General features: G+C 37.9%; 1 protein-coding gene across 5 annotated transcripts in view; it reads right to left on the bottom strand.

The window, feature by feature from the left end:
* Window positions 1-2603: 2603 nt before the first annotated feature.
* Window positions 2604-6968, bottom strand: part of alkbh3 (alkB homolog 3, alpha-ketoglutarate dependent dioxygenase) — a 29119-nt gene continuing 24754 nt past the window's right edge. For all 5 annotated transcript variants that reach the window (XR_013294387.1, XR_013294382.1, XR_013294384.1 and 2 more), the window contains one exon: window positions 2604-3865. The gene's annotated coding sequence lies outside the window, so the exon portion shown is untranslated. The remainder of the gene's footprint in view (window positions 3866-6968) is intronic.

Here is a 6968-nt window from a genome sequence, read left to right as displayed (position 1 = left end):
GAAACGCCTGTCGCTCATAGATAAAGCCATCGCACTCTTCGAGCAGCAAGACCCAAATATTGAACGTTGCACAAAGGTTGCAAATCAATTGAATGATGCCATACAGTGCTACCGCATCATTTATGATGAAAAAAGAAGAAAACTGTGCAATCGTCGTTAGATCGCTTCTTTCGGCCAGTTTCTAGTAAATCCTCCAAGGAAGATACTCATCAACCCTCATCTTCTTCTCCTCGACCCTCAACTTCCTCCTACATTGAAGTTACGGAGGAGGAAGCCCATTCCAGTGACGACGAAGAACCTCTCATGATATAAAATCCTCCTCTTCCTCCTCCATCATCTCCTTAAGCATCGAGTACATCTTCCAAAAGTAAGTTAAACTTCATTTTATTTATCTTATTACGTACATGTACATACTGTGTGTGTCTCTCGCTCTCTAGCATACGTAGTACAGTACTGTACGTATTCTCTTTAAACATAAATTATAATACAAAATATAGCACTGAAGCAACTTACGAACAAATTCACCTTACGAACGATCGCTCGGAACATAACTCGTTCGTAAGTTGGGGAGCGTCTGTACTTGCAAATACGTTTAACCGTATTTGCAAATATTATTGGCAAGTATGTTTAAACATAACTGCAAGTGTATTTGAACATATTTTCAAGTAGATTCAAACATACTTGCAAATAGTACGTTCAAATAGAAATACTTGCAAATAGTACATTCGAACATATTTACCAGTCAAAATGATTTACTCCATATTGGCAGTTTCACACTTCCGTACAAAACAGCTTCACAAAAGTAAGTCGAACTACATTATGTTGATGTGTAAAATCAGCAGTATTCCCCATACAAAAAATAATACGACGCACATTTCTACTGTTAACATTTCTCATGTTAACATCTGTATGCATCTGTGTTTGTAGCGCTAAAGAACACTTTGATTTATATCCTCTCCAATTCTTTTGAACTATAAGAAAAGAACTCTCCACCTTGACCGCTCTATTACAGTAAGAAGCCAAAGTTATCAATCGAGGCGCCGAGAGCAGGGGGAGTCTTTTTCAAAAGGCATGTTTGCTTTGCGGCCTAATAGATCATACCCGACGGCGGAGAGAAGGAGTGAGATGTTGCTTCAAACTGTATAGCTTTGACTGATTATGCGTTTTCTCTTAAGCTATTCATAGAAGATAGATTCATCATTCCAATTTGTCAAGCGGGTGAAGATTTCGATTAATTATGTGCAGGGAGGGGGAAACACACGGTGGGTGTATTAGGCCTCTCCTGTCAGCTCTAGTCTGAGGCCCCATTTACCGGACTCAAAATAAAGAGGTATCAGAGAGGTGCTTGGATCCGCCAGTAATTAATTTGATGAATGCCTCGGTGGCACAAATAGTGGCAGCCGTGCATCTTTTCATCACACACACCAGCGCAGGCTCTGTGTGCTTGGTGCTAATTTGAAGGGGGAGCTCATCTGTATAGTGTGTCTGGCGCTATTCTTCAACCCATATAGTCGCAGCCTCCTGCTGTCCACACGTGCAGGGGAGGGGAGGGGGGGGGGGCTTTATTGTATTCTGTCAACTCTGTCCTTGTGCCTGCACTACCTGCTCCACATTGTGGCTGTTTGTTGACATTGCGCCCTGAACTTAATAATAGGGGGGAGCGCCTGGATTAATGGAAGGTACGATTCAGGTCATTTCCATGAAAAATACATCAGGATTGGGAAACACCTGATCCATCCATTACTGCAGACTTTTTCAGCAGAATTTTACATTTGTCTTCTCCACAGCACCCAAAATATATAAAGTAGTGCCATAAAATAAGAGGGTTGGCCAAATTTCAAGAAAAAAAATTTAAGGATACAAGAATCAGTTTGACATGATTTGACTTTAATGTATTAAATAGTGTTGTTCCGATACCGATACTAGTATCGGCAGAGGCACCGATACTGCATTAAAACAGTGGTATCGGTGAGTACTAACAAGTAACATGCCGATACCATTAATTCTGACGCTAATATAGGACTTTGGATGCAGCAGCTTGTGTCTTGCTCATGCACGACATTCACAGATGTGTGGCATGTTCACTGCATGCCGAGCCCTTGAATGCTCTGAACAAATGGCAGAACAGCTTTTTCATGTTGAGGATTTTTTTTTTTTTTTAAACTTATCGGTATGGTATCGCCATCGGCCGAAACTGCAAAGCTGAGTATCGGGGGCCAAAAAACGGTATCGGAACAACACGAGTATTAAACATGCTAAAACTATTCCTAAAGTGATTATATATTGTTTCTATATTTTTATTGACATCCTCATTTTTAATTTTAGTCAACATTATCCTTAAATGACCCCTTCAGACCAAAATTGAGGCTTTTTGAGGGGCTACTCATGAGACACGCCTACCATTTCATGTAGCTACACTGTAAAAAATGATAATAAAATAGCGGCAATTTACGGAAAACTATAAATTTACAGTGGATTACCATAAAAACAATATAGTACTGTGCGGAACAAAAGTAAAGATTACACTATTATACTGTAACCCAGAAGTCTCCAACCTTTATTTGACCGCAAGCTACTTTTAGAAAAGCAAAACAGTGAGCTACTCATGTTTGACAACATTTATTTTATAGCCAAACGTGTGTTACATTGCCTTTACTTCAAACACAAAAAATCAACAAAATGGTCAAAAAATGCATACGGTGGCATAAAAAAAATAAAAAATCACAGGCCTACCGAAATTATGCTTAATATACATGCGCAACATCTCAAAACCATTGCCAATTAAATACATACTTGCTCCTGATTGGCTGCTTCCTAGAGCCAGGATGTTACTTGCCGGCGCACGATGTTAGTTGAGCAGGTAGCGCGCATGGACTGGTCGCCGGGGAAGTAAATGATGTGTAAGTAAATAAAGTTTGTTAAAAACTGGAGAAAATTGTACACTTGAGCAAAAGGGTGGACATGAGACGGGGCAGGGCACGACGCGACAAATCACACACTAACAGACCACGACTGTGATGGTACACACATCTGAAACCAATGTGGCAATCATGGGCTCTCCTGCGCTCCGATTGGCCCGTCAAACTGGCGACGTAGGCCACCAATCACGTAAGCGAGCTCGCACATCCTGACATCCAGGACACATGCACAAACAAAAACAAACAGCCATGACACGGAAGGGCAAGCTAAGTGGTATATGCAAATTTCGCTGTGTGAACGCACGCTCCTGATTGGTGGGCTGGTTTCACGCTCGTTCACATTTTTGTCAGCAGCGGTGAGTCCAAAAAATGAACGTGGACATCTAAGACAACTGAACTAGAGGATAGTGGTTAAATAAAATAAAACATTGGTTAAATAAAATAAAAAATTGGTTAAATAAAATAAAAAAATGGTTAAATAAAATAAAAATTTGGTTAAATAAAATAAAAATTTGGTTAAATAAAATAAAAATTCGGTTAAATAAAATAAAAAATTGGTTAAATAAAATAAAAATTTGGTTAAATAAAATAAAATTTTGGTTAAATAAAATAAAAAATTGGTTAAATAAAATAAAAATTTGGTTAAATAAAATAAAAATTTGGTTAAATAAAATAAAAATTCGGTTAAATAAAATAAAAAATTGGTTAAATAAAATAAAAATTTGGTTAAATAAAATAAAATTTTGGTTAAATAAAATAAAAAATTGGTTAAATAAAATAAAAATTTGGTTAAATAAAATAAAAATTTGTTTAAATAAAATAAAAATTTTAAAGAGAGTTGCCAATGTGGATTCACCGTTGCTGCCTTTTTTGCGGACCTGCTTGCCTGTCTTCTTTGACACCACCTTCCCCAGGCTGGTCTTGCTTCTCCTCTTGGGATCAGGCATCTAAAATGAAATAATAGAGAAAGAATGATTAGGTACAGTAAGTAAATATCATTTGCATTTAAAATGGAACCCTATCAGTCAGCGCAGCGTTATGCACGACAACCGCACAATGCTGTACAGTACACCAAGGGTCTCCAAATCCAGTAGGCTGCTCAAGTGCTGGATTCTTGCATATTTTACATAAAACAGTCGATGCATCGCCCACACTATGAGAAAAACTAACATTTCATGATTGACAGTCATCCGTTTACGTAGTATACATGGCTCAAAATTGGTAGCAATTAGACCAAATCTAAGGGGAGGAGTTTCACTTTGAAGGAGCCCAGGAAATGGTCAATGGCCTCTTCAAAACAAAATGGCAGACATTAAAGGTGAATTTTTGAAGTGGAATCATCCTAGCAATTTCATATGTTGTCAGAAACTTCGGGACGCAGCTTTCTATGATTAGTCTGCTTTTATTTTGCTGACAAGCTTGTGTCTTAGATAAATCTAAAAAATGGTGCACGTTCTCTCTCTGTCTGTCCCATCTTATTGGGCTTGAAAATGAATAGCTAATGTTATTTTTTGAATATGTATGGCGTTGTATCACTAAGTGTCATCTTATACTAGAGAACTTATTGTCTTTGTTCTTTGTTTACCTACACTGAGATAAAAACATATTTTCCTTTGCCTACAGGCTTCTTTCACACCTGGCTAAACCATAAAAGCTTGAGATCAACCAAATGGAATCTGAGCTATGTGATGGATCTGTGTCTAACTCAAGCCTGAAGTATTGTAGGACTCTATTTAAACCATAGGTCAACTTTTGTAGTTAAATAAAGAAACCTAATAAACTGTCGAATCTATGTAATTTATACGTAATACACCATGCTTTCCTTGTCTTTTAGACATGGCTTCAAATCCCATGTTGACAAGTTAAACTAAAGTTTTGGGTGGCGAGTGAGTTACACCCACAATGTTGACCAAACATAAACCCGATGCCAAGAAAAATGTGTGCATGCTTGATGATAATGTACTTTGATAAGGAAAAATAAATTGACTCATTTTGCCTCCTGATGGTAAAAGTTTCACATTAAAGAAAAATGTAAGCATATGAAAAGGGTCACATCCCAGCGAGAGGTGTGGTCAGGCCATCGAAAATGATTGATCATATTATTGTTATTAGGTGAAAGCTACAGTAGCAGCTGTTTGCGGATGCGCACTGTCAATGTCAACGGCGCCTCGGCCCAACAAAAAATAATTGGACCCGTGCCACATAATTCAGGTTCGTATTTTCACAAGTGTGGGGAGGGAGGGGGGGGGGACCTCATTATAAATCAGGTCGGCCACTGATACGAGACCATAAATCAAAAGAAAGACACGGCTTGAACAATTAGATAATTACTAGAGTGCCGTTTCACCGCCGTCGCGATGTTATGCTTTTGTCTCGGAGACAGGAAAGGGCCGAGAATCCAAGTCCCACTTTGGGAATCAATTCAGTGTGAAGACGAATATTTTGATAATAAAATAATTACCTCCACCAAGTGCAAAGGCGAAAGAAAGTGGTGTCTGCTGGTTTGTTTGCTTTGTAGTTAAGCCAAAAATAACATCACCAATTTCTACAAAACTTTGCAGAGGGGAGGCACTTGTTCTCTAGAAAGTCCAGTTTGTTTTTGATGTAGCTCTGGCTACTTACTGTGATGCCCTCACGGTGGGAAAGGAGAGACACGGACGCACATGAACAGTTAGCACACACAAAGCTCATGTTCAGACATTCTTGCCGTCATTACAGGCCACACCTGCGTCTTGTAGGAACATACACATTTCTACACATTTTATTGTTGGACTCTTTTTGGTGTGTTTAAATGTATTTAATTAATTTGCTCCCAAAAACGTATAAATATGTTCTATTTTAAATGTTTTAAGTGTCCCAAAGACGTATTGATAAAAAAAATGTATGCTGGAGCTTTGATGCAGCCTCTCAACTGCACAGTATGGTTGAGGAAATGGTAGTTATTACAAAAACGGCCAATAGGTGGCAGCAGAGCAAAAGAGAACAACCAGGGCCATGTTGAAAAAAGCTAATTTACTTTTGTGAATGCTAATGCTAATTGCTGCTGAATGGAAACCGATAGGAATATACAGTTTTTTCCAGATAAAAATCTTTCTTTTGGTAGGTTCCATGTTTTGATAGCAATATTCTGTGGAATTTGCCAAATCAGCCAAAATCCAGTAAAACAGCTGGGAGATTGTTTCAGTGAAAATGGCTGAGAGTGAATGAGTTAAAGTAGGGCTGTCAGGTGATTAAAAATGTTAATCGTAATTAATCACATGACTTCAATAGTTGACTCATGATTAATCTAATAAACAATAAAATGTACAAATATTTTTATTCATTTATTATATTTTTTTAAGTGTTCATACTCTTAACAAAAGTGGAAACAAATTAATTAAAATAAATATGAATGCATCTTTTAGTCATTGATACAGTAATTTCATAATTCATAAAATTGGGTTAAAATGTATATATAGTGTGATATTGATTTGTGTTGAGGTCATTTTTCCTGCCACTAGATGGCATAATTGCATTTGTAACAAGTTGGTGACAGCTCAGTGCATTTTTCATTTTACGAGCTATCTATTCTTTAACATGAAGTAACTTGTGACATTCAAAGACAACTCAACACCAGTCTCCAAGTTTATTACTGCAAAATTTTGACGTGGACTGTACGTGTGTCTGCTGCATTGCGACTGGAATTCCCCCAGTACAGGTTTTCCAAGTAATGGGCGCTTATTAATAACGCGTAAAAAAAAATAGTAGCGTTAAAGGAACTTTAAATTAACTCAAAGTTAACGCAGTAATTTGGACACCCCTAATTTAAATAAAACTGTTCCTTGAAAAAGATGAAATATCTTTTGAAACAGAGGGCAACAGGGTACTGCACAAATGCTATCCTCTGTGGGAAGTCATGTTATCCATGATGGTAACAGACTAGTGTCTGGATGATGGGATGGACTGCCACTGACCCCTAGCGTTGCTTAAATATTCTGTTACACTAGCTGATCCACAGCCTGCGACTTTAATTATATCTACGGCCCGTGATTACCCCCTGGCAGAGAAGGC

Source organism: Vanacampus margaritifer, chromosome 6 (genome assembly GCF_051991255.1).
Source record: "Vanacampus margaritifer isolate UIUO_Vmar chromosome 6, RoL_Vmar_1.0, whole genome shotgun sequence".
NCBI classification, from domain to species: Eukaryota; Metazoa; Chordata; class Actinopteri; order Syngnathiformes; family Syngnathidae; genus Vanacampus; species Vanacampus margaritifer.
Note: the sequence above shows the minus strand (reverse complement) of the source record. Positions and strands in the feature narration are given on the sequence as shown.